The 12,264-nt window shown below is 47.9% G+C and overlaps 3 non-coding genes across 3 annotated transcripts; all 3 read left to right on the forward strand.

Moving 5' to 3' along the window:
- Positions 1-1,079: 1,079 nt before the first annotated feature.
- On the forward strand, positions 1,080-1,153 carry TRNAN-GUU (transfer RNA asparagine (anticodon GUU)). The gene has a single exon. It is a non-coding gene; the product is annotated as a tRNA-Asn (tRNA).
- A 518-nt stretch (positions 1,154-1,671) lies between these two features.
- Positions 1,672-1,745, forward strand: TRNAN-GUU (transfer RNA asparagine (anticodon GUU)). The gene has a single exon. It is a non-coding gene; the product is annotated as a tRNA-Asn (tRNA).
- Positions 1,746-1,967: 222 nt separating this feature from the next.
- Positions 1,968-2,041, forward strand: TRNAN-GUU (transfer RNA asparagine (anticodon GUU)). The gene has a single exon. It is a non-coding gene; the product is annotated as a tRNA-Asn (tRNA).
- The last annotated feature ends 10,223 nt before the right edge of the window (positions 2,042-12,264 follow it).

A 12,264-nucleotide genomic window follows, 5' to 3' on the forward strand; every position in this document is an offset into this window, starting at 1 on the left:
GCGGCTAAATGTGCAAAAGCTGCACAGAGTGTTTGCCACCTTTATTTGGGCATCGCAGTGGGAAAGGTGCAGCCGAACAAATTTGTTCAGAAAGGTGGAGGACGGCGGTCTTGGTCTGGCGCACCTCTTTGTGCGACAGCTTATTAACAGGTTTCTGTTTTTTCGGGACACAAAAGACTCTTTCTTACGAACGGTGTGCCAAATGAGATTAAGACGGGCGTTGCCAAACTTTGTGATCGGCACGAATGAAATGCCAGGGCCAATTAAGGGCTTTTTCAAGGAGGTGGTGATGAGCGTATGTTTCTTGACAGTACGATTTTCCAACGATTATTTGTCTGCGGTGAAAAGGAAAACACTGTACAAAGATGTGTGCGACAGCATACTTCCTGTACCGATGTACAGAGCCATGCACAGTGGAGAGCCGGGCCAGAATGTGTTAAAACGGGTGAAGAAAATGCAGGTGACACCAGGCATGAAGTCCTTTTTTTTTAAACTTCATACTGAAACACTTCCAGTCAAAACATTCCTTGAACAACGAGGTTTTTTCTTGCCATGGGGAACTAACTGTCTAATCTGCAAGATACCCGAAACTATAGATCATGTTTTTCTTCACTGCTGGGAAGGAGTGTATTTCTGGGATGTTCTGCAGAGAACAGTGAAAAAGGATTTCCCTCTAGATCCACACGGGATCAGATATTTGGCGACAGATAACGAAGATGGTTTTCCTTTCGATCTCGTAATGTTGGCTGGCCTCCACTCTGTATGGCGCTCCCGCATGGCCGGCTTCTATTGTGATCCTGATGCGAGGCCTGCACGGTTGTATTTTCGGGAGAGCATTTCCCGCTTCGTGGAGGTGCAGAAGACACTTGAATGTGTGCCGCAGTGGCTGCCAAGGCTGGAAGCCTTGGCAGGCCTAAGGGAATTTTAAGTGACAATGTCAGTACAAAACTGACAGCGTTTCCTTTTTTGTTCCACGTCTTGCCTGTGTTTGTATATAGTGTATCGTGATGTACTGAATTGGTTGTCGGAGCCCGGCAATAAAGAAAAAAAAAAAAAAAAAGAAAAAAAAAAAAAAAAAAGCCTCCGTGGCGCAATCGGCAAGCGCGTTCGGCTGTTAACCGAAAGGTTGGAGGTTCGAGTCCTCCCGGTGGCGGCATTTTTTGGTTCTAGCTGTAGTGTAGTTTGTTCCTGAACAGCAAAACAAGTTTGGTTATTGTAGAGAAACAAACTAATTGACATTTTGCTTTGTTGCTGTATTCCCGTGCATTGAATAAAAAAAAATACTTCATGAAACACTAAACGCCCTAGCTATTTGAAGCTTTACGTGTGTGTTGTTAGCTAGAGAAGCTTTCTTCTTGGCATACCCCCCGACCCGGCCTCCGTGGCGCAATCGGCTAGCGCGTTCGGCTGTTAACCGATAGGTTGGAGGTTCGAGTCCTCCCGGTGGCGGCATTTTTTGGTTCTAGCTGTAGTGTAGTTTGTTCCTGAACAGCAAAACAAGTTTGGTTATTGTAGAGAAACAAACTAATTGACATTTTGCTTTGTTGCTGTATTCTCGTGCATTAAATAAAAAAAAATACTTCATGAAACACTAAACGCCCTAGCTATTTGAAGCTTTACGTGTGTGTTGTTAGCTAGAGAAGCTTTCTTCTTGGCATACCCCCCGACCCGGCCTCCGTGGCGCAATCGGCTAGCGCGTTCGGCTGTTAACCGAAAGGTTGGAGGTTCGAGTCCTCCCGGTGGCGGCATTTTTTGGTTCTAGCTGTAGTGTAGTTTGTTCCTGAACAGCAAAACAAGTTTGGTTATTGTAGAGAAACAAACTAATTGACATTTTGCTTTGTTGCTGTATTCTCGTGCATTAAATAAAAAAAAATACTTCATGAAACACTAAACGCCCTAGCTATTTGAAGCTTTACGTGTGTGTTGTTAGCTAGAGAAGCTTTCTTCTTGGCATACCCCCCGACCCGGCCTCCGTGGCGCAATCGGCTAGCGCGTTCGGCTGTTAACCGAAAGGTTGGAGGTTCGAGTCCTCCCGGTGGCGGCATTTTTTGGTTCTAGCTGTAGTGTAGTTTGTTCCTGAACAGCAAAACAAGTTTGGTTATTGTAGAGAAACAAACTAATTGACATTTTGCTTTGTTGCTGTATTCTCGTGCATTAAATAAAAAAAAAATACTTCATGAAACACTAAACGCCCTAGCTATTTGAAGCTTTACGTGTGTGTTGTTAGCTAGAGAAGCTTTCTTCTTGGCATACCCCCCGACCCGGCCTCCGTGGCGCAATCGGCTAGCGCGTTCGCATTCTACTTCCGGATACCGTAGTGAACGGTGGCAGAATCATGTGCTCCAGCGGAGCGGCGATAGCGGCCATTTCCAGCCGCGGAAACAGGCTTGAGGACATGGATGATAGAGAATATCAGATTATTCTGCCAACTTTGCCCACCGGACGCGTTGTTTTTAACACGCTTTTTTTGCACGGCGATGTGCGAGTCAGGCCATACAGGGTCGAGGATTTCCGCGACGCCCTTGCCAACGCTGGTGCGCTCCCCGACGTTGTGGCGTTGGGGGCGTATCAGATCAACCATGTTTGGGCGGTCACGTTAAGCAGCACAGAAGCAACGAAGAAACTGGCGGCTTTCAAGGAGCTCGAAGTTAAGGGACGCCGTTGCCTCATTATCGATCCCGAGGACCAACAGGTGAAGCTGCGACTTCACTGGATGTTGTACGGTGTGGCAGACGACGACATACGGACGGCTTTTGCGGCTTTTGGGAAGGTGACCGAGGTGACCCGGGAGAGGTGGAGAGTTCAAGGCGTCAGGGAGAAGGGGTCCACCACGAGGACTGTGCTCCTGAAATTGAAACCCGGGATGAAGGTCGATGACTTACCTCACCAGCTGCGAGTGGCCGGAGAGCTGGCCCTTGTCGTGGTGCCTGGGCGAGCGATGCAGTGCCTGCGCTGCCGTGGTACCGGTCACGTTCGACGAGAATGTAAGGTGCCGCGTTGTCCAAAGTGTAGACGCTACGGTCATGACGAGGCAGCCTGTGTGCTTTCGTACGCTTCGGCAGCGGGACATGGAATTGCGGAACGGTCGGCGGAGCTCACCATGGACGTGGTCGAGGCGGAGGAGGCGGCGAAGGGTGCCGGAGAGGTGCGAACGCAGACACGGGAGACGGATTCGTCGGTGGACTCGGCAGAAAGCGGCAATGCTGCGAGGGATGTTGGGAGAGCGGACTCTGCACCTCAGCTCCCTAGCAATGAGGAAGGCCCGTCACTTGAGCCTTCAAACGGCATGGAACAGGATAATGGGGAGGAGCACTCAGACACCAGCGGTGTTCGTAAGCCAGGCGTCCCAGCCCCAGCCAAGCGATCCCACACACAGTCCGAACCCGAAGGTATCCAGGCGTCAGCCCCCAGCGTCGACGAGCCACCAGCAAAAACGGGGCAATCCCGGCGGTCCACGCTACGTCCGCGGCCAAACATTTCATCAGAGAGACGGGTAGCGGATAAAGTGCCCCTGCTGCCGGGTCAGCCGCTCGCACCGGACGGGGATGGATCAAACGACGGCGTCTAGCAACGCGCTAGACGGGAAAGGTAAGCACCATGCTTTCGGTCTCTTCACCCTTGATGAAAATGGCGCCCGAAACCACCTTAAGAGTAGCCACGTTAAATGTCAGGGGATTGGCAGGCAAAAAGAAGCAGAGCCAGATGCATCGGCTCTTAATTGACCACGATATTGACGTGCTTGCCGTGCAAGAAACTAAGGTTGACGGGGAGGAAGAGACCGGGAGCATGGTGCGACGTTTCACGGCTAGATTTTACGCCATTGTTAGCCACGCAGTTGGGACATCGGCCGGGTGTGTATTGTTTGTCAAAAAGCTGCCTGGTCTGGTTGTAAAGGGCTACTCCTCATGCTCTTCTGGACGGTGTGTAGTGGCTGATTGTGTATACAGCGGTGTTGAGTGGCGCATTATTTGTGTGTACGCTCCTAACTGTGTGGAGGAAAGAACAGTGTTTTTCGAGAATGTTATGCTGCAGTTAAGTACGGAAAGGCAGGTAGTATTGCTGGGCGATTTTAACTGTGTACTGAATGCTCGAGACAAAACCAGCACACGCGGATTCAGAGACAAGAGCACTGAAATGTTATGCCAGTTAACAAGCGAATGGAATATGGAGGATGTGGCTGATTGCTTGGAAGGACCGCGTGCCGTTCAGTACACGCACTTCCAAGGTTCTAGCCACGCGCGTCTGGACAGAATTTACGCGTCGCTGGATTTGATTCCTTCATGCAATGAATACCGAGTTGTGCCTATGACATTCACGGATCACTGTTTGGTGCAATGCTTATTCGGCACCAAAAAACGAAGCAATGCATTTAGCTGGGAGTTATGGAAATTTAACAATAAATTGCTTAATGATGATGCCTTTAGACGCGTGGTATTGAATGAATTGATTAAAGTGAGGCCAGGGACTTTGCTCGAAATCTGGAAACAGTGGGAGTTGTGCAAGGAACAGATTAAAATTAAAGCCATTGACAGATCAAGTTGCCTGGTGTACGAGAAGAAAATTACAGAAACCCAGCTTAAGGCTTTGCTTGCAAAACTACACGAACAGGAATGTAAGGCACCCGGCAGATGGATAGAGGATATTCGAAAAATAAAAGAACAGATTAACTTGATAGAAGAAGACAGATACCAAGGAGCGTTAGTGCGTGCAAGAGCCGAAAAATTGGCCATGGATGAGACGCCGACAAAAAGATCGTTGGGACTAGAAAAAGCAAATGCAAGGCGAAATCACGTGGCAGAGGTAGATTGGGCAGGACGCACAGAAACCGATCACAAAGGAATCGCGAAAGCTTTCCGGGAGTATTATGAAGATCTATTTTCTTCCCGAGAGGTTTATTTGGACCGTTTTAAAGAATCCTTTCTTGACGTGATGCCAAAAATTGACGAGGAACAAAAAGAAAGACTGGAGCGGCCAATAAGCGAAAAAGAAGTGCAGCAGGCAATAGAAAATTTAAACCCAGGGAAATCACCCGGGCCTGATGGCCTGAGTGCGGCTTTTTATAAAGCGTTCAAGGAACAGCTATCTCCTTTGTTGTGTGCCTTATTTAATGAAGCGTATGAACTGAAGGCACTGCCTGCGTCTTTCGGATCGTCGCACACAGTACTTATTCCGAAAACTGACCAACCAGATAAGCTTAGGCAGTTGTCGTCTTACAGGCCCATTGCTCTGACAAACGTTGATTACAAGATTTATATGAAGGTGCTTGCTGGCAGACTACAAACGGTTATATGCGAACTAGTGGGCCCTCACCAAACGTGCGGTATCAAAGGGCGATCTATCTTTCAGAACATTCACAAAGCGAGAAGTGTGCTCGAATGCTGCGATGCAACTCATGCATGTGTTGCGTTACTGCAGTTGGACTTGGAGAAAGCTTTTGATTGTGTGGCGCATACTATTCTGTTCAGTATATTAGACTATGTTAATGTCGGCTCTGTTATTCGAGAGGGAGTGGCCTTGGCGTACCGTAACTGCACTACGAGATTAATTGTCAATAAGTCACTGGGGGCCCCCATCAACGTACGACGTTCAGTGCGCCAAGGTTGCCCCCTCAGCCCTCTTTTGTTCGGCATTTATATTGAAAGTTTGTGTTTAAGCATCCTACAAAACAATGACATTGATGGTTTTCGACTGCAGGAGTCAGAAGTCAAATTGCTGGCTTACGCAGACGACGTTGCGGTATTTTGTGTGAATAAAGAGAGTATAAAGAGGACAGTGGATGTGGTAAAACATTTTAGCAAAGTCACAGGGAGTAAAGTTAACTGGGGTAAGTGCCTGGGATTTTGGCACGGAGAATGGCAGCTGACCCCCGACACTTTCGCTAATGTATCGTGGGTTACAACGCCTCCAAAGTACTTGGGTGTGCCCTTGAAATTTTACAAGGAAAGCGAGCCATACTGGCTAGAAAAGGTCAAAGAAACCCGTGAAAAAGCGGAGAAATGGAAAAGCGCTCAGTTATCAATATTTGCAAGAGCCGCAGTTTGCAACCTGTTTTTAATTAGTAAGCTATGGTATGTTATGCAAGTGTTGCATTGCTCCCGTGTAAATGTGCAAAAATTGCATCGAGTTTTTGCGGTGTTTGTTTGGGCCTCGAGTTGGGAGAGGTGCAGTCGGACAAATTTGTTCCGGCAGGTGAAGCATGGGGGGCTTGGTCTGGGTCATTTGTTTGTGCGACAGATTGTCAACAGGTTTATGTTTTTTAGGGATGCCAGCGATCCATTCCTGCGCACAGTGTGTCAACAAAGACTTGGTCGAGCTTTGCCTGATTTCGTAGTTTATACTCAAAGTATGTCGGGTTCTCTGTTTGGATTCTTTAGGGAAATTGTTTTGAGTGTGAAATTCTTAAGCGCACGGTTTTCGAAAGAGTATTTAAGTAATGTTAACAGGAGAACATTATACAAGGATGTTTGTGAAGTGGTCTTCCCGGTGCCCTTGTACCGAGCATTATACTATGGAGGCACCGGAAGTAATGTATTAAAACGCGTAAAGAAAATGCAAGTTGCTCCGGGAGCTAAAACGTTTTTCTTTATGCTACATACCGGTACTTTGAGTGTAAAATCATTTATGGAGGAAAAGGGTATGTTCCTACCGTGGGGGGCCCAATGTCTCATCTGCAAACAGCCAGAGACAATAGATCACGTGTTTTTGCATTGCTGGGAGGGGGTATATTTGTGGGATGTTCTGCAAAGGACAATAAAAAAACAGTTGCCACTTGATTCCCATGGCATTAGGTATTTGCCATTGGATAACCACGATGATATGCCGTTAGACCAGGTTATGTTAATGTGCCTCCACAGTATATGGCGCGCACGAATGGCTGGTTATCACTGCGATCCAGATGCACGGCCAGCCCGCATGTATTTCCGTGAAAGTGTGCAGCGATGGCTCGACGTGCTTAAATTGCAACCATGTGCTCCTGAGTGGCTGTCAAAGCTGGAACCTTTGACGGTGCTCAAGGAATTTTAACATGACAATGCCTGCCCCTCAGTGGGTGTTAGGCAACGCTAACTACCTTAGTGTACATATATTATTCCTTTGTTCATGATGTTTTGAGTTCCAATGCAGTGTATTTGTGTCAAAGCCAGGCAATAAAGAAAAAAAAAAAAAAAAAAAAAGGCTAGCGCGTTCGGCTGTTAACCGAAAGGTTGGAGGTTCGAGTCCTCCCGGTGGCGGCATTTTTTGGTTCTAGCTGTAGTGTAGTTTGTTCCTGAACAGCAAAACAAGTTTGGTTATTGTAGAGAAACAAACTAATTGACATTTTGCTTTGTTGCTGTATTCTCGTGCATTAAATAAAAAAAAATACTTCATGAAACACTAAACGCCCTAGCTATTTGAAGCTTTACGTGTGTGTTGTTAGCTAGAGAAGCTTTCTTCTTGGCATACCCCCCGACCCGGCCTCCGTGGCGCAATCATTCTACTTCCGGCCACCTGCGTGTACGGACGGTGAATCATGAGCTCCGGCGGAGCGGCGATTGCGGCCCAGGCTGGCCGCGGTAACAGGCTTAACGCAAACGATGATAAGGAATATCAGCTCATTTTGCCGCATCTGCCCACCGGACGTGTTGTTTTCAACACAGTTTTTTTGCACGGCGACGTACGAGTGCGACCCTTCAGGGTTGAAGATTTCCGGGACGCCCTGGCCAAGACTGGTACGCTCCCAGACGTGGTGGCCTTGGGGGCCTACCAAATAAACCATGTCTGGGCGGTGACCTTGAGCAGCTCTGAAGCAACCAAGCGGCTGCTAGCCTTCAAGGAGCTTCTAGTGAAAGGCCGACGGTGTATCATCATTGACCCGGAGGATCAACAGGTGAAGCTACGGCTCCACTGGATGTTGCATGGCGTGGCGGATGAGGATATCAGAACTGCTTTTGGGGCTTTCGGTGAGGTGACCGAAGTTACCCGTGAGCGGTGGCGCGTCCAGGGCGTTCACGAAAAGGGCTCAACAACGAGAGCCGTACTCCTGAAGTTGAAGCCAGGGATGAAGATAGACGACCTACCTCATCAGATAAGAGTTGCAGGGGAGTTGGCCCTTGTTGTGGTGCCTGGGCGGCCAATGCAGTGCCTGCGCTGCCGCGGGACCGGTCATGTGCGCCGGGAATGTAAAATTCCGCGGTGTTCGACATGTAAGCGTTTTGGCCACTCCGAGGAAAATTGCGTACGGACGTATGCAGTGGCCACTGCACCGACAGCGAGGGCGGACATGACGGAGCTCCAAATGGATGTCGCAGAGACAGAAGAGGCCGCAAAGGGGGTCGGAGAAGCTGAAAAGCTAACAGCAACTACAGGCATGTTAGTGCCCCCGGGGGGCGGTGACGAGATAATCAGTAGGCCAGACAAGGAAGTCACGCTACCGAACAACGGACCGTCAGAGGAAGAAAGGGTGAGCGATGCCGAGAGCTCAAAAACTGAACTTCCGGAGTCTGCGGGCCGACAGGAAACCCTTGAAAAGAGCAGCGGCCGAGCGACCAACGTCCAAGGCCCTGCGAAGCGTGCCCACGACGAGAGCACAAGTGAGTTAAGCAAGGCAGAGGCAGCTAGCAACGACGAGCCGCCGATAAAAACGCCAATAGGGAGGAGGGCGACCTTCAAACCAAGACCAAATGTCTCGACGGACAGGAGAGCTGCCGAAAAGCCGCCCCCGTCACAAGGTCTGCCAGTCCAACCTCATGGCTCTGGCGTCAACGAAAGCGTCTAGCGCCATGCTAGACGTGAAGGGTAAGCACCATTCTCTTGGCCTCTTTTCACTCTAAGAAAATGGCTTATGTACTGTCACTAAAGGTTGCGACCCTTAACGTGAGAGGTCTAGCAGCAAAAAGGAAGCAGAGCCAGGTCCTGCGCCTTTTAAACGAAAATGACATCGATATACTTGGAGTTCAAGAGACAAAAGTCGAGGGTGAACAAGAGACCGAGAGCATGGTGCAACGTTTCACGTCGCGGTTTTACGCAGTTGTCAGCCATGCAGTCGGTACATCTGCTGGATGCGTCCTGTTTGTGAAGAAGTTGCCGGGTCTTGTAGTGCAGTCGCATGCTTCTTTTCCGTCGGGTCGGGGCGTGGTCCTCGATTTTAGTTTTTGCTCGGCTGAGTGGCGTGCTGTTTGTATATATGCACCTACGGTAGTTGATGAGAGGGCTGCTTTGTTTGATTTTGTTGAAGATTATTTAAACACGGATAAGGAACTTGTCTTTCTGGGAGATTTCAATTGTGTACTGAGCTCCGGTGACAAAACTAGCCATCGTACATTTAGGGATCGTAGCACAGAGGTACTTTCGCGCTTGATTGATGAGTTTGCACTGGAAGACGTTGCAGAGTGTCTCACGAGCGAGCGACGGGTTCAGTATACGCATTTTCAGGGTGCTAGCCACGCCCGCCTTGACAGAATTTATGTGGCCGCAGAACTGGCTCCAAAATGTCAGGATTATTATGTTGTGGCGGTAACGTACTCAGATCACTGCATGGTTCAGTGTACAATTGGAACAAGAAAGAGAGGTAGCGGTTTTAGTTGGGAATTGTGGAAGTTAAATAATAAACTGCTGAATGACGAGCAATTCACCAGACTAGTAGAAGAAGAAATTGTTAGGATTTGTCAGGAGGACAGCCACGAACTGGGTCAAGAATGGGAACTGTGTAAGCAACAAATAAAAATCAAAGCTATAGAAAAGGCCAGCTGCATAAGGTTTCAAGAAAAACAAAATGAAATGCATTTAAGATCTTTGCTAGATAAATTGTTAGGCCTGGAGTGTAACACGCCAGGGTTATACATGGACGATATTAGAAAAATAAAACAAAGACTTCAACTGAATGACGAAGACCGTTATCGCGGAGCACTGGTGCGTGCGAGAGCGGAAAAACTTGCCATGGATGAGACGCCGACAAAAAGATCGTTGGGAATAGAAAAAGCAAATGCAAGGCGAAATCACGTGGCAGAGGTAGATTGGGCAGGACGCACAGAGACCGATAACGAAGGAATCGCGAAAGCTTTCCGGGAGTATTATGAAGAGCTTTTTTCGTCCCGAGAGGTTAATTTGGACCGTTTCAAAGAATCCTTTCTTGACGCGATGACAAAAATTGATGACGAACAAAAAGAAAGACTGGAGCGGCCAATAAGCGAAAAAGAAGTGCAGCAGGCAATAGAAAATTTAAACCCAGGGAAATCACCCGGGCCTGATGGCCTGAGTGCGGCTTTTTATAAAGCGTTCAAGGAACAGCTATCTCCTTTGTTGTGTGCCTTATTTAATGAAGCGTATGAACTGAAGGCACTGCCTGCGTCTTTCGGATCGTCGCACACAGTACTTATTCCGAAAACTGACCAACCAGATAAGCTTAGGCAGTTGTCGTCTTACAGGCCCATTGCTCTGACAAACGTTGATTACAAGATTTATATGAAGGTGCTTGCTGGCAGACTACAAACGGTTATATGCGAACTAGTGGGCCCTCACCAAACGTGCGGTATCAAAGGGCGATCTATCTTTCAGAACATTCACAAAGCGAGAAGTGTGCTCGAATGCTGCGATGCAACTCATGCGTGTGTTGCTTTACTGCAGTTGGACGTGGAGAAAGCTTTTGATTGTGTGGCGCATACTATTCTGTTCAGTATATTAGACCATGTTAATGTCGGCGCTGTTATTCGAGAGGGAGTGGCCTTGGCGTACCGTAACTGCACTACGAGATTAATTGTCAATAAGTCACTGGGGGCCCCTATCAACGTACGACGTTCGGTGCGCCAAGGTTGCCCCCTCAGCCCTCTTTTGTTCGGCATTTATATTGAAACATTGTGTTTAAGCATCCTACAAAACAATGACATTGATGGTTTTCGACTGCAGGAGTCAGAAGTCAAATTGCTGGCTTACGCAGACGACGTTGCGGTTTTTTGTGTGAATAAGGAGAGTATAAAGAGGACAGTGGATCTGGTAAAACATTTTAGCAAAGTCACAGGGAGTAAAGTTAACTGGGGTAAGTGCCTGGGATTTTGGCACGGAGAATGGCAGCTGACCCCCGACACTTTCGCTAATGTGTCGTGGGTTACAACGCCTGCAAAGTACTTGGGTGTGCCCTTGGAATTTTACAAGGAAAGCGAGCCATACTGGCTAGAGCAGGTCAGAGAAACCCGTGAAAAAGCGGAGAAATGGAAAAGCGCTCAATTATCAATATTTGCAAGAGCCGCAGTTTGCAACCTTTTTTTAATTAGTAAGTTATGGTATGTAATGCAAGTGTTGCATTGCTCCCGTGTAAATGTGCAAAAATTGCATCGAGTTTTTGCGGTGTTTGTTTGGGCCTCGAGTTGGGAGAGGTGCAGTCGGACAAATTTGTTCCGGCAGGTGAAGCATGGGGGGCTTGGTCTGGGTCATTTGTTTGTGCGACAGATTGTAAACCGGTTTATGTTTTTTAGGGATGCCAGTGATCCATTCCTGCGCACAGTGTGTCAACAAAGACTTGGTCGAGCGTTGCCTGATTTCGTAGTTTATACTCAATGTATGCCGGGCTCTCTTTTTGGATTCTTTAGGGAAATTGTTGTGAGCGTGAAATTCTTAAGCACACGTTTTTCGAAAGAGTATTTAAGTACTGTTAAAAGGAGAACATTATACAAGGATGTTTGTGAAGTGGTGTTCCCGGTGCCCTTGTACCGAGCTTTATACTATGGAGGCACAGGAAGTAATGTATTAAAACGCGTAAAAAAAATGCAAGTTGCTACGGGAGCTAAAACGTTTTTCTTTATGCTACATACCGGTACTTTGAGTGTAAAATCATTTATGGAGGAAAAGGGTATTTTCCTACCGTGGGGGGCCCAATGTCTCATCTGCAAACAGCCAGAGACAATAGATCACGTGTTTTTGCATTGCTGGGAGGGGGTATATTTGTGGGATGTTCTGCAAAGGACAATAAAAAAACAGTTGCCACTTGATTCCCATGGCATTAGGTATTTGCCATTGGAAAACCACGATGATATGCCGTTAGACCAGGTTATGTTAATGTGCCTCCACAGTATATGGCGCGCACGAATGGCTGGTTATCACTGCGATCCAGATGCACGGCCAGCCCGCATGTATTTCCGTGAAAGTGTGCAGCGATGGCTCGACGTGCTTAAATTGCAACCATGTGCTCCTGAGTGGCTGTCAAAGCTGGAACCTTTGACGGTGCTCAAGGAATTTTAAAATGACAATGCCTGCCTCTCAGTGGGGGATAGGCAACGCGAACTAGCTTTGTGTACA

The sequence above is a fragment of the Amblyomma maculatum genome, chromosome 7, assembly GCF_055883805.1.
Source record: "Amblyomma maculatum isolate TAMU_Amacu chromosome 7, ASM5588380v1, whole genome shotgun sequence".
Lineage (NCBI taxonomy): Eukaryota > Metazoa > Arthropoda > Arachnida > Ixodida > Ixodidae > Amblyomma > Amblyomma maculatum.